At 43.1% G+C, this 13965-nt stretch overlaps 1 pseudogene; it reads right to left on the bottom strand.

The window, feature by feature from the left end:
- Window positions 1-9184: 9184 nt before the first annotated feature.
- On the bottom strand, window positions 9185-13614 carry LOC127204942 (elongation factor 1-alpha 1-like; annotated as a pseudogene).
- Window positions 13615-13965: the final 351 nt, after the last annotated feature.

Genomic DNA, 13965 nt, shown 5'->3' with positions numbered 1-13965 from the left:
CCAAACAGATAGGATTTACCTAAAAATATATTCACAGCAAATAAGCAGAAAGATCTCAGTACACAGTACAGAGGTCCCCAGTGCTATGACTTTCATTATAGTGGGAGGTTTTTTTTTAAACTCCATTATGTACATATATGTTTGTTTTAATCCCAAATGTGGGATATGGGGCTGCCTTACTTTATTCATAGCTGATAATTGCCTCCGGTGGCTCGGAGAGGGTCTTTGCCAACTGCCCACAGTTTAATTCTGAGGACTCTGAGAGGGTATAAATATCAGAGCCTGGAGAGAAAAAGAGATACTTCAAGGAGACAGTTGGAGGAGGAAAACTGCTGGTTTGTTCTGCTGTGCTTGCTGTTGGCTGGATTGCCGGATATCTTGATGACTGAGATTGGTATTGCCTCAAGGAACCCGCTGACCCTAACAAGCCAGAAGTAGTAAAGAGAACTCTGCCCCCTCTTCCCACTAACCTTCTTTCTCTCCTACCTGGTTTTGGGGGTGTTGGAAGGTATCCAGGTAAATAAGGAAGAAGAGGCATAAAGAAGCCCAATAAAGTAGATAAAATATACACCAACAATTTATGAATCAGGGAGGCTGATCCTAGTCTAGTTGCGTCTTTAAAAATATTATGATGATGATTACTTGCTCCCACCTCACAAAAAGCCAGGCATTATGCCATGCTCACTGAACACTATTCCATTTTTAAAAATGAGGTAGTGACCCTGTCTGGATTCACAAACCAATTAAACTAAACTTGTCAGAAAATGATGGCTTCTGAGAGCACAAGCAAGCAGAAGGAAGGACAGTAACCACTCCCTTCAGGAGCCACGACTTCTGGTAAGATCCAGGCAGTGTGTACAGTAACAGAGAAATGGGAAACTGCTTCAGGTGGAAAAATGAAACTCAACTATAGAGGTGCAGGAGCAGTTTGTTTTCTCTGTCAATTAAAGAGTTAAGTGACAGGAAGGAAGTGTTACTAGAAAATTTGAGGTGTCCCAGGATAGCCATTGTATATTGAGGTGCCCTCGTTAGGGTTCTTGGTGCCATTAATTAAAGATTTTAAGAATGGACATAAACTGAAGCTTTAGGACAGTTTATTAGAGTTTAAAAAGAAAACCGCAAGGCCAGCAAGCTGTAAGTCTCACAGCTGCCAAGGAGGGAGGGGGAGAAAGGAGACGAGAAGGAGCAGAAGCTCTGGGAAGAGAGAATGCTGCAAGGTCATCCCACAGCGGCAGGCAGCCACTACGCAGACACAGATTCAGAGCTTTAGAGAAAGAGTGAGGACCCCAGTGCATTGGCTAGGGAGTTTAAAAGTATACCTATACTTTGGCCAGCACTTGGAAGAAAAAGATAGAAGAGGGGGGAAGTAACAGTTATGTGTTTCTGAGTCAGACCCCAAATGGGTGGGCAGACACAGCCAAACCCCAAGTTGGCTCTGAGGGACTATACTAGGAGGCAGGATTTCTGAGAAGGTGAAGTGCCTGCCTTCTAGGGTGATGCCTGAATGGGAGAAAAAAAGAATAAAAAGGAGGACATGTGAAGAAACAACCTACCTCCTTATCATCTTAAAGACAAACTGGGTTCACTCCTGTTTATGACTAAACCTTTGCTTCTCAAGGATTGGGCTATGCCCCACCCGAGCCTTAACTACAAATGGTTCTAAACTGCCTGTTCCAGGAACGGCAGTCATGTCTTTGTTCCATGATAATAACCATCTCTCAATCCTACCTTTGTTTCAAAAGGATTGTTAGGGCTATCTGTCACAACCCCTCCAGTGGAGTCTGTGTGACAAATGCTGCTGCACAACGAGGCGACGACCCCTGACCCGTGAGAGCCTCCTGGAATGGGTCTGATGTTCCTGCCAGGAGTAATTGATTGCAGCCTTCTTTTTTCTCATTGTGTTGGCATATTCTGTCTTTATTCTTTCTCCTAACTTTACTCCCATACCAGGACTTTTCAAACATGACAATGTTTCCATGAAATGCCCTAACATGGGACTGCAGCCAGGGAACGTTCACACTCAGAGTTCACCACCAAGTTCTGATCCACTTATTAAAAGAAACATGGCTGACAATTATTCATTAGTTAATAATTTATATTATGACTTACAAAGAAGGAAAGTGTTTCAGAAAGCTCCAAATCGTGATGCTCAGATATTAAAAGGGAGAACTAAGAAAAAAACTATCTTGGTTCCCACACGCCTAGCACCAGGTGCTGGGCAAAAATTAATAAGAGAATGTTGACCCTTGACAAAGAGAACACATGCATACTGATACCAAGCCAATAACTTAGGAATGATGACGTCTTTCCTTTGCATTCTGTACCCTGTATTGTTTCATTTCAAGTCGGTAACTCAAAAATGATGACACTATTACTTTGCACTCTGTACTTTGTACTGTGTATGCCTGACTGCTTCACTGACTCCCCTGAGTCTACTCCATCAGAAATGCAGCCACAAAACACCTCCCTGTTTCAAAAAATGTGTATAAAATCTAGATTGCTTGCCTGCAAAATACACTCAGATTCAAATTTCCTCTGTGTTTGACTCTGTTTGTCACTTGCCAAATCTTTGCCCACCGATGCTTTGAGAACTCCTGTTCCCAAGGACTTATACCTGACTGAGATGGTCCATGACAGCTACCCTGTTATGACCACCTGTTGTTATGACCACCTGTTGCTATGACCACCTGTGGTTATGACTACCTTTCAGCCAAGTCTTTGTATCAGGGGGTCCTTATGACTAACTCGTTATGCTTATGCTCTGCTCCTATAACACTGCCTATTTTGCTGGACAAATCCCCTATGCATTAGTTAGGGTTTTGGTGCTATGAAGAGACACCATGACACCATGACCATAGACCAAATCATATAAAGGAAAACATCTAATTGGGGTGACTTACAGTTTCAGAGGCTTAGTGCATTATCATCACGGCAGGAAGCATAGCAGCACACAGGCAGACATGGTGCTTGAAATGGAGCTGAGAGTTCTTCATGTTGATCTGCAGGCAGAAAAAAGAGACTTCATGTCACACGGGGTATAACTTGAGCTTATGTGAAGACTCAAAGCCTGACTACACAATGACACATTTCCTCCAACAAGGCCACACCTCCTCCAACAAGGCCACACCACCTAATAGTGCCACTCCCTATGGACCAAACATTCAAACACATGAGTCTATGGGGACCAAGGCTATTCAAACTACCACATTCCACTTCTTGGCCCCCATAGGCTTGTAGCCATAAGATAATGCAAAATACATTTAATTCAACTTCAAAAGTTCCCATAGTCTTATCACAGTCTAAAGTTCAAAGTCTCTTCAAAATAAAAAACAGATCACATACTTCCAACATACGATGGCACAGGACAAATATTACTCTTCTAAAACACAAGGAAGGGGGCATAATGAGGAACTATTGGACCAAAGGAAGACTGAAAACCAGGTGGGCAAACTCCAAACTGCATCTCCATGTCTGATGTCAAAATGCTCTTAAGATCTCTAATTCCTGTCAGCTTTGTTGGCTGCAACACACCTTGTAGGGATAAGGTTATTGTGTAATTCAAACGCTGATTTCTGTACCGCCCCCCTCCATATCTGTTTGCAGTCCTTGTTCTGAGAATCTCCTCTGTCAATGTTGTGTAAACAGTGCTCCCCTATTGTTCCCTGATATGCCAATAAAGCACCTTATAGTCAATCACAGAGCAGGGGAAAGAGCAGGGCTGGACTTCCTGCCATCCAGGGGAGGAGGACTTAGAGGAGGAAGTAGGGGGATGGAGCCACAGAAAAGGTGCAGGTGAGATCAGGAAGGAGCTGGAGCAAGAAAAGCTACAAAATACAAGTATCTCTGGGATGTACACTGGGAGGAAACCAAATTATCTTAGAGGGTTAAGAATAGAGTAAAATGCTCACTTACTATGTTCTGAAGCTAATTGTTAAATAAAGACAAAAGATTCTTAAATATTTGTGTGACAGCCACATTGAGAGAAACTGAGAAACAAACACAATCTTATAAAAATAACCTTAACAACACTTTTTCCCTCTTGGGCTAGTTCCACTTCCTGCTGGCAGCTCTCTCTGCTTGGCAGGTATCTGATGACTCTGACATCTCCAACATCTTGAGATCTTCAAGGCAATCCAGGCTTCACCTTCACAGCTTCACACAATGGCCTCGCTGGGCCTCCATGTAGGGACTCCCTGCCCCACACTGGTCTCTATGACTTTCGTTAGTTGGGGAGGAAGATTCCATAACCCCTTTCTTCTATTTTTGACTGTAAAGCTAGAACCATGTGGCTGAAGCTGCCAAGTTCTGCTGCTTGTTGGGGATGAAACACGGCCCCTTGTTCTATTACATCTTCACCAGCTTTCTGGTTTTGACAATTTCCTTCATTGGCTAAGCTTGGCTGTCCTGGAACTTGCTTTGTAGACTGAAATTGAACTCAGAGATCTGCATGCCTATGTCTCCTGAGTAATGGGATTCAAGGCATTTAAACTGGACTTAAACTGCTCTTCAATTTCTTTTCACACTATGGAAGCTTAGCTCAGTGGGATCTTGCCCTGAAGTCATGACTCCCTTTATTTCATTTAGTATCTTTAATCTGTTTCTCTCCTTGAATAGATGGTTTAGCTCCATTCCACCTCCCAATGCCCTATTCTCCTTGAGCTATACATTTTGTATTTTTTTCCTGCTCAGCTTGTTCCTTTTCATTAAAAGGACAGAGTCTATACTAGGCTGTTTTGAGATTTCCTTTGCTAATGCAATTAACCTAAATCTCTTCACTTTAGCCTCAGGCAGACTCTTTGGACAAAGGCAAAAAGTGGGCACACTCTTCATCAAAATAACACAAGAATGATCTCTAGGCAATATACTAAAATTCTTCTCCTCTGAAACCTCTTGAGCCAGGCCCCACAGTTCAAATCACTCTCAGCACCGCTATCATCAGCTTCTTCTAGTACAGCCTATTAAGCAGTACTTAAGGCATTCCATTGCTTTCATAGCCCCAAGTCCCCAAATCCACAGTCCTTCAAACAAAAGCATGGTCAGGCAATACCCGAGTCCCTGTTACCAACTTCTGTCTTAGGGTTTCTTTGCTGTAAAGAGACACCGTGACTACAACAACTTTTATAAGGTAAAACATTTAATTGGGGCTGGCTTACAGCTTCAGAAGTTTAGTCCATTATCATCATGGCAGGGAGCATGGCAGTGTGCAGGCAGACATGGTGCTAATGGAGCAGAGAGCTCTATATCTTGATCTGCAGGCAACAGGAGACCATGCGTGTCACCCTGGGTGTGACTTGAGCATATATGATCTCAAAGGCTGCCTGCACAGTGACACACTTCCTCCATCAAGGCGACATCTACTCCAACAAGGCTATACCTCCTAATAGCACCACTCTCTGTGGCCAAGCATTCAAACACAAGAGCCTATTGGGGGCAAACCTATTCAAGCCTACTTAAGAGGGAAAGAATAAAGTAATGTAGTTACAGTGATATTTAAACATTTATAGAAAGATATATTTATAGCCTAAAATAGAATGTATCTTTAAAGAATATTTTTGTAAACTGGATGGGAAAAAATACAGGATTGAGATTGAGAAGAGCCAGGTCTATCCGTTGTTTCTGCTTTAGCAGCCCCTAGAACTGTTAAAGCTTTTAACTTTCCAGAGTCCCCCTTTCCTCCTTTGTGAAATAGAAATTGTATCACCAAGTGCATTAGTGCAGATGCAACAGCTGCAAAGGAAACAAAAAACAGGACTGAAGGAAATCCCTGGGAAGCAAAAGGCTGCCTGCAAAGGTTGCCATAGCAACCAGAAACAGCCACTTTCTGATGTTTCCCTACTTCAGCAGACACAGACCTTCAGACCTAATAGTGAATTTCTATGACTTTTGGCAGGCATGGGGTTTTTTTCCTTCCCCCTAGGTTTGACAGCTCTTCCCTGATTGGTCTCTTTTTCACCTTCTTTGCATAGTAATAGTCATTGTTCAGGCATCACCATATAGTCTCTACTTTGATTCAGAGTTACCTGGGCTACAGAGCCAGGACAGCAGCAGAGCCAAGCGAGGCAGTAGAAGAAGAAGGCTTCAAAGCCTGCAGTTCAGCCCCAGGAGCCCCCCCTGCACTCCTTGGAGAAGCTTGGCGGAGTCAGAGCCCAGCTGCCAGCTGGCTTGCTCATTAGAGGAGGAAGGCTGACTGCCTTCAAGACTGCTGAGGACAGACACAACTAAGGCTCCTTCCACCTCAGCTGGGTGGAGCAGCCTCCTGGACTCACCATTTGGGAATCTGAGCCTTTAACTGCTTCTAGTCTCTAAGACCTACTACGTTTGAAGACTATTGACTCAAGACCCATCTGCCCTGCCTCTTACACCATCCTTTGACATCTGCCGGGCACAGGAGATCTGCTCTGTAAACAGCTCTTCCTGGTCACCACTCCAAAGCCCTCTGATAGCTTTTGTGCTATACTCCTTCTCAGAGCTGAGTGCTTCTTAGAGATGTGACAGCTCTCTGGCATCCTACTGCAACTAAGAACTCACATCCACTTTATTTTAATCCTGCTCGGCAATACATTTAAAGTTTTGTCCTGAGTAAAGGTTGTTAACCCTGATTGACAATAAAAAAAATACTTCCAGTTTGAGCTCTTCCCCGTCTGTTCTCTCCGTTCTTTGAGGAGGGGTTAGAAACTGGACATGGCCTCCCTCAGCCACCTTATCTGGACTGAGAAGCTCCAGAAACATTTCCTAAAGTCAAACTTAAACCAAAAACGTCATGGCCATTGGTGGTGGTCTGCTTCCAGTTCAACCCACGACTGTTTTCTGGAGACCTGCAAAACCATTAAATCTAAGTCGCAAGCTCAGCAAATGAACAAATGGGATGCTGACCATTGGGAGCTAGGTATTATGATCTCACTCACCAAGATATAAAGCAGAATTTCGGCAGCATTATCAAATGGAAGTGGTATGCATTTGATCGGGCCCCAACAGGACCTGAGGGTACAAGCAAGTTACATGAAGAAGTTTCCCAAATGCCTATGGTTTCTACTCTTGTTATAATCTGTCTGCTCCAAAGCATGCACCTATAAAGGCACAAAGGTATGTGTTACTTCTCCAGGAAAATAATCAAGGCCAGCTGTCGTGCTTGCTGAGGGCAGAGGAAATACAGAGTGGGTAGTCTAAGAAGGTAGTCATAAATATGAGGTAAGGTCATGTGACCAGTTGCAGAAACAAGGATTGTAATTGACATGCGTGTCTCTGTCCTACTTTGTCAAGAATGTGTTCATGCTGATATTTGTGATCTCTCTTCTCAATTTATTATGCAATGCTTTATCAATTGAGATAGTATCAGTGTTTATCATATTTGAGACACTAAAAATGTCCCTCAAATGATATCGGCATCTGTTCTAGTGGTTGGTTTTTCCTGAGATATTTACATCATATTAGGTGTACTTATGGCCTGGTTGATGTTTTCATCTGGAAATAATGCATGACATAAGAAGATACGATTGTGTGTCATGTTAACAAGGGGTGGACTTCTGCTAGCTATTCTTGGCTGTCAACTCGACTACTTCTGGTATTAATTAAAAACTCAACTCACCAGACACAGCTGTGAGAGATTTTCAGTTAATTAGATCATTTGAGGTAGGAAGACCCACCTTAAATCCAGATCACTTGAGGTGGAAAGATATCCCTTAAATCTGAATTGTGTGAGGTGGGAAGACCCATGCTAAACCTGGGCCACACCTTCTGCTGGCAGCCTATGTAAAGAAAGGAAGAAGGAAGCCTTAGCTCTTTGCCTGCTTGCCCTCACTCTGGTTGGCAAGTTTGCTTCTTCAATTGTATTAGAACCTAGTTCTTCAGGATTCTGCTGTATACGAAAGACCCTCTGAGACAATAAGCCTTCTGGGCTGAACAAAAAACATTGGATTCTTGAAGTTTCTGTTGGGAGACAGTCACTGTTGGGCTAGCTGGAGCACAGCCTGTAGGCCACTCTAATAGCTCTCCTTTTTTAAAGCAATTTATTTATTTATTTATTTATTTATTTATTTATTTATTTATTACATATACAGTGCTCTGCTTGCATGTACACCTGCTCACCAGAAGAGGGCATCAGATCTCATTACATGGTTGTAAGCCACCATGTGGTTGCTGGGAATTGAACTCAGGACCTCTGGAAGAGCAGACAGTGCTCTTAACCAATGAGCCATCTCTCCAGCCCCTAATAGGTCTTCTTTATATATAGAGATTCAGTCTATCAGTTGTGCTCCTTTAGAGAACCCTGACTAATAAAGCCCAGGACGCCTGTATTTATGGGAACTAGCTGGGCTTTGATCAGCTGAATATGAAGTATGCAATACAGTGAAAAATGGGACCAATCAGAGGACAGATGTCAAACATGGTGAGGAAGGGAAAGGACCCAAGCCTACCCAAACTTGCTAAAACCACAGGTCTCCGGCCCTGCTGTGATATGAACAGCCATTTAACCCTTCTCTTCTGGAGCTAATGTTATTCAGTGAGGGTGGGGGTCGAGGTGGGGGTGGAGGGATGTCGCTGCTAGGAGTTTTCAGTTCATTTTTGTGGTTTCTTTGCTGTCAGCATTTGAGCCTGCTGGCTGTTAGAAAGTTTCCATACTTTACTTAAAAATGGAAAAACCATTGAGGCTTAATACATTGTTACACTTTTTGGAAAGGGGAGAAAAATAATTCTACATTGGTACACTGTGATCAATACTCCTGTTAGGTTCCTGAAAATTAGTTGAGGGATTGGCCCAGTTGAATACTGCATACTCCTGGGTGCTCTATACAGTCAGCATAGTATCTCCACTCATAAATGAGTGAAGAATTTTTTTTCCTCATTAAACTTGTTTTAATGGGTCTCAAAATTCTGTGACAGATTTGTCACCAAGTTGTTTCCATTAAATAGTACTGATTTTGAAAACTAATAACGTAAGACTCTCTCTCTCTCTCTCTCTCTCTCTCTCTCTCTCTCTCTCTCTCTCTCTCTCTCTCTCTCTCTCTCACACACACACACACACACCACAAAAACATTCTCCTTTCCTTCTGAAGGTTTTACAATGATTTGTTATCATTAACCCATCTTTTACTATTAAACTTAAATGGCCAATTGAGACAAACAGTTCTGGGACCGTTCTCCCACTACTGGTTAAGACTGGGGTGGCAGGTGTCAGGAATAATATTCATTTATCCTTCTGAGCTTTCTGGGCAGACTTGGTGACTTTGCCAGCTCTAGCAGCCTTCTTGTCCACAGCTTTGATGACACCCACAGCAACTGTCTGCCACAAAAGGCCCAATAGAGGATAGTCAGAGAAGCTCTTAACACACATGGGCTTGCCAGGGACCATATCAACAATGGCTGCATCACCATACTTCAAGAATTTAGGGCCATCTTCCAGCTTCTTGCCAGAATGATGATCAATCTTTTTTTTTAAGCTCAGCAAACTCTATGTTATGTGAGCGGTGACAGTCCAGTACAAGAGCACAGCCAGCACTAATTTGCTCTGGATGGTTCAAGATAATCACCTGAAGCCAGCTGCTTCTATTGGTGGGTCATTTTTGCTGACACCAGCAATGTTCCCATGTCTAAGGTCTTTGAAAGACACGTTCCTTACATTGAAGCCCACACCATCCCCAGGAAGAGCTTCACTTAGTGCTTCATGGCGCATTTCAACAGACTTGACTTCTGTTGTCACATTGACTGGAGCAAAGGTAACCACCATGCTAGGTTTCAGAGCATCAGTCTCCACTCAGCCCACTGGGACAGTACCAATATCACCAGTATCCTGGGATATCAGTGCTAGTCACATAGTATTTCCACAGGGAGATGTCAATAGTGATACCACACTCGTGCTCAGCTTTAGGTTTGCCCAGGACCCAGGCATGCTTGAAGGAGCCTTTTCCCATCTCGACAGCCTCCTTTTCAAACCTTTTGATGGTTTGCTTATTGATTCCACAACATTTGTAGATTGGTGGACATTTGTGGTGGACGTGCCGGAATCTACACGTCCAGTGATGATAATGTTGATGTGAGTCTTTTCCATTTTGGCTTTGAATTAGTGATGCTTTTCACAACACCTGTGTTCTGACTGCAACCCCATTGTGAAAAGGCCAAATAAATAATTTTTATTTGTCTTAATTTCGAGTTTCTTTTCCACAAAGACATAGAAAATCTTTAAAATAAGTTTACTAGAGAGTCACAACAATCCCAGTTAACAACAACAAAATGCCACAAATTACAATGGTATTCAGTACTTTGTGTCTTTAGGGTCAGTTCTAGCAGCCTTTTAAATATTTCTGCTGTTGAAAAATTTTAGTAAAATGACATCACTCAAATTTCATTATAAATTTTTGTGTGCCTGGTAAAATTCTGAAGAGCTTTCAACAGCTATGAATTATTTAAGTTCACTCCAGGCTCATTTCGTATCTGTAATCCCTGTTCCTCTATACAGTCCCACATGTATATGTATATGCATATGTGTATGTATGCCTGCATATGTGTTCTGTCACTTAATTATATCTACTAATTATATCTACTTTTTAGTTTTTATACAGAAAGCTCCCCTCTCATTGTTCCACGGGTGAATGACTCTTACCAGCCCACCTTGTCACTTGCTGGGTGACAAGAGCAAACTCCACTTCCTTCCAAACAGTAGGCCCAGTTATCTTCTGAAACAAGAAAGCCCAACGAACTTTAAGAATGACAAGTGGCGTGTTGACTAATGTCTAGAAGCATCCCTGAAACAAATTACCTCCCTGCTGTTTCACTAGGCGTACCTGGACCCTTGCAAGGAGCCTTGTTCTTGTCCCTGTGGACGGTGGCATTGGGATGCTGCAGCCTGCCCTGATGGAGTGGGCCGGATGGCCAGCTGAGTTTTGAGATCTTGGCTAGCTTTGCACATCACAGCAGTGACACATGAAGTACATCCTGAGAGTCATGATCGCTGAGTGCATCCTCTTCAGTCTAGAGAGGAAATATCCGAGAAACTTAATTAAGGTTGACGTGACTCACAACACTGCAGCACTTGTTAAATTTCTGCCTAACAATTTTTAAAAGACAAAAACAATCGATGGTTAATTATTTCAAAGTTCCAGCATTCCTATGACTTGTTATAGAAGCTGTAGCAAGTAAATTCCTGGGGAATTGATATCACATCTTGCTAAGGTCAGACTTCCCACTAGCTGGAATGATTGTACCTTGCACACTTTTTGTGCCCTCTGGCAAATCCGTTGGAAAGAACTGAGCTATTCCTTTCTTAGTAACCACAAAATAAACGTAGAAATAGCCATTTGCTGCTTCCTGTTTGGTTTTGTTGATGGACTGATGTTCCCTCCCGCCGAACCAATTGAGGATGTTTGTATTCTTGACCCACTGTAGGGAAGCAGGAAAAAGCCTGAACTCTAAGGACTTGGTGTGCTTTGATGTGCTGCTCTGGCCTCCATGGCAGAAGTTCAATGATCAGAGGGACAGACGGATCTGAAATTCCTGCAAAGCAGTAAAAGTGGAAGCGGAGAGACAGATATTCAGCGCCTGCGGCCGGGAAGTCTGCTTGCCTGGTATGAGAATAGATGCTGCACTAGGTTCCCTGACAGACTCAACTTGCTCTCAATAGAAGGAATGAAGGACATTGCAAGAGATTTTCTGAAAACTAAGTAGAAAGCAACGAGTCGGGCCAGCAATAATATGTGCATCCATAAGAAACTGCATTTGGGAGTCAAGTATTATGAGAGCTTGAAGTCTGAACTCCATATATCCTGTAATCCAAAGTGTCCTCTGGAAACCAGGTCTGGTTCTTCTAACATGTCATTTACTCAGGGTCTTGACAATGCGCCATCTTGTAAACCCACCTTTTTTGGAAGATAGACTGTTTAGAGTTAAACTTAGGGCCCTCTGGGTCAAAACTCTGGGCTCTGAAGTTTAATCTGATGGTACTCTTTAACTTCACCTCCCTTTCCTTGTGGGTCACCTGGTAACAGCAAAGAGGGAAGAACCCATAAAACATTGTCTTGAACTTTCTGCTAGGACAAGAACTGGCTAAGCCTGGCTCACTGTTGCTCATGCCTCAGGGGCCAAGCAGCTTATTCTTTGCACTGTGCTGTGTACTAAGTGATGGTGATGAACCAGACTGCCCTGGGGAAGGATGAAGCTGCACAGGCTGCAGGGACTTGCCCACACTTTTCTGTTTCTTGTTTGTCTGTTTTCCTTGTATTCACCATAAACTTCAAAATGTGTGTGTGTGTGTGTGTGTGTGTTGGGGTTTTCGAGATGGCTTCTCCGTGTAGTCTTGGCTATCCTGTACTCACTTTGTGGAGCAGACTGGCCTTGAATTCACAGAGATTTGCCTGCCTCTTCCTCCCTGAGTGCTGGGATCACAGGTGTGCCCCACTGCACATGGCACAAATATTTCTTTATAGAAATTCATCTATTTTCCTTGCTGTTAGAAGGTCTATGTAGGAGGCCTATATACCGAAGATCATATAGATGACTCCCAGGAGGAGCCTTGTGAACATCATGAGATTCTAACTGCATGATTAACCATTTCTGAAGAGTTTACTTAGGGCTATGTTTTAGTTTGGATTCTTTCCTCTTCAGCTTCTTTTTCCCTTCATACATGCTTTCCCCATTTAGACTTTGACACATTTTACTTTTCTTTCCGCTAAGTCTTTGCCTACACTTGCACTCTGTGACTCAGTAGTGTTTCAGGGGTAGCCCATAGGCTTACTTTGACAAATGAAGAGAGAACCTCACAGTTTCTTGGCCAAATGAAAGAGGAATCAAGTCTGACTAAAGTGAGTCAGTACTTGGCTGCTTCAGCATCCACCCTGTAGACACAGGGTGCTATGATATTAAATAAAAGAGAAGGCAGTGTAGAGGCAGATGGCCAACAGTGTTGTGCTGGCAGCCTTTAACTGATTGACAGGACACTGTAACAGTCTTGCTACAAACAGCCTGTAAAATTGTGTGTGTGTGTGTGTGTGTGTGTGTGTTCTCAAAGGAGAAACTATGGGGTGGGGACACTTACCTCATATTTCCTTCTCTCTTTTCCACAGCCTCTGACTCTTTTGGGCCTTCCTCTTCTTATATCTCAAAGCAAGGCCCACTGCCCAATTACCACAGTGGTAGCCACAGAAAATCTGAAAGAAAAATATGCATGGATTATATATTGAGGAAATAGGATTATGAAATAGCAAGTAGCTATCCTCAGGCAGAAGACAAATCCACAACATGAATCAGAGTGTGACAAGAAAGTTGCACATTTGATCATTGCAAGAGACCATCTACACACACTAGTTGCTATGCAGAATATTAAGTTTTGCATAGAAACCAGCAGATGAAAAGTACAAGAAGATAAAGAGCGCATTGCTTTATGTAGGTGCTCTAATCTAAAAGAGAGGAACAGACTATGCCTTTCACTGAAGCCTGCCCCTGAATGAAAGAGCTTCTGATCACCGTTTGCAGAAGCGTCTACCCAGGATGCACAGCACAACTTGCGGCGGACATTATTATGCAAAATCATCTAGACCACACCCCACACCTGCTGAAACAATGCTTGAAAGCAAATCCTTGAAAATGGCAAAGGGTAGGCAGCGGTAGACTTACCCAGCTGGACATGTTCTTTGTAGAGAATTTACCTCTTTACATTGAGGACCCTGGTGTCTTGGGGGACTCCTCTGATGCTACAACCATAAACCTGGGCTAATGGATACCTGGTCCTACTCTCTTCCTTGGCCAGGGTTCTTGCTTCCAAAACCACACAGCATTCGAGCTGACGATGTGCTGCTCTATTTGCTCCCTGACTGTCCTGCAAAGGAGTCATGATTACTCTTCATTAGTGTCCTGTGCTACAAATATGAAATAGGATCAACTGAGGGAAAACTAAAAGCAGGTAAGTAGCAGAGTGTACGCAACCACCTGAGGCTGCACTGCACATAACTTTGGCAAAATGAATGGGCAGCCTGGCCA

This window comes from Acomys russatus, chromosome 21, assembly GCF_903995435.1.
Source record: "Acomys russatus chromosome 21, mAcoRus1.1, whole genome shotgun sequence".
Classification (NCBI taxonomy): domain Eukaryota; kingdom Metazoa; phylum Chordata; class Mammalia; order Rodentia; family Muridae; genus Acomys; species Acomys russatus.
This window is presented reverse-complemented; position numbering and strand designations above follow the sequence as displayed.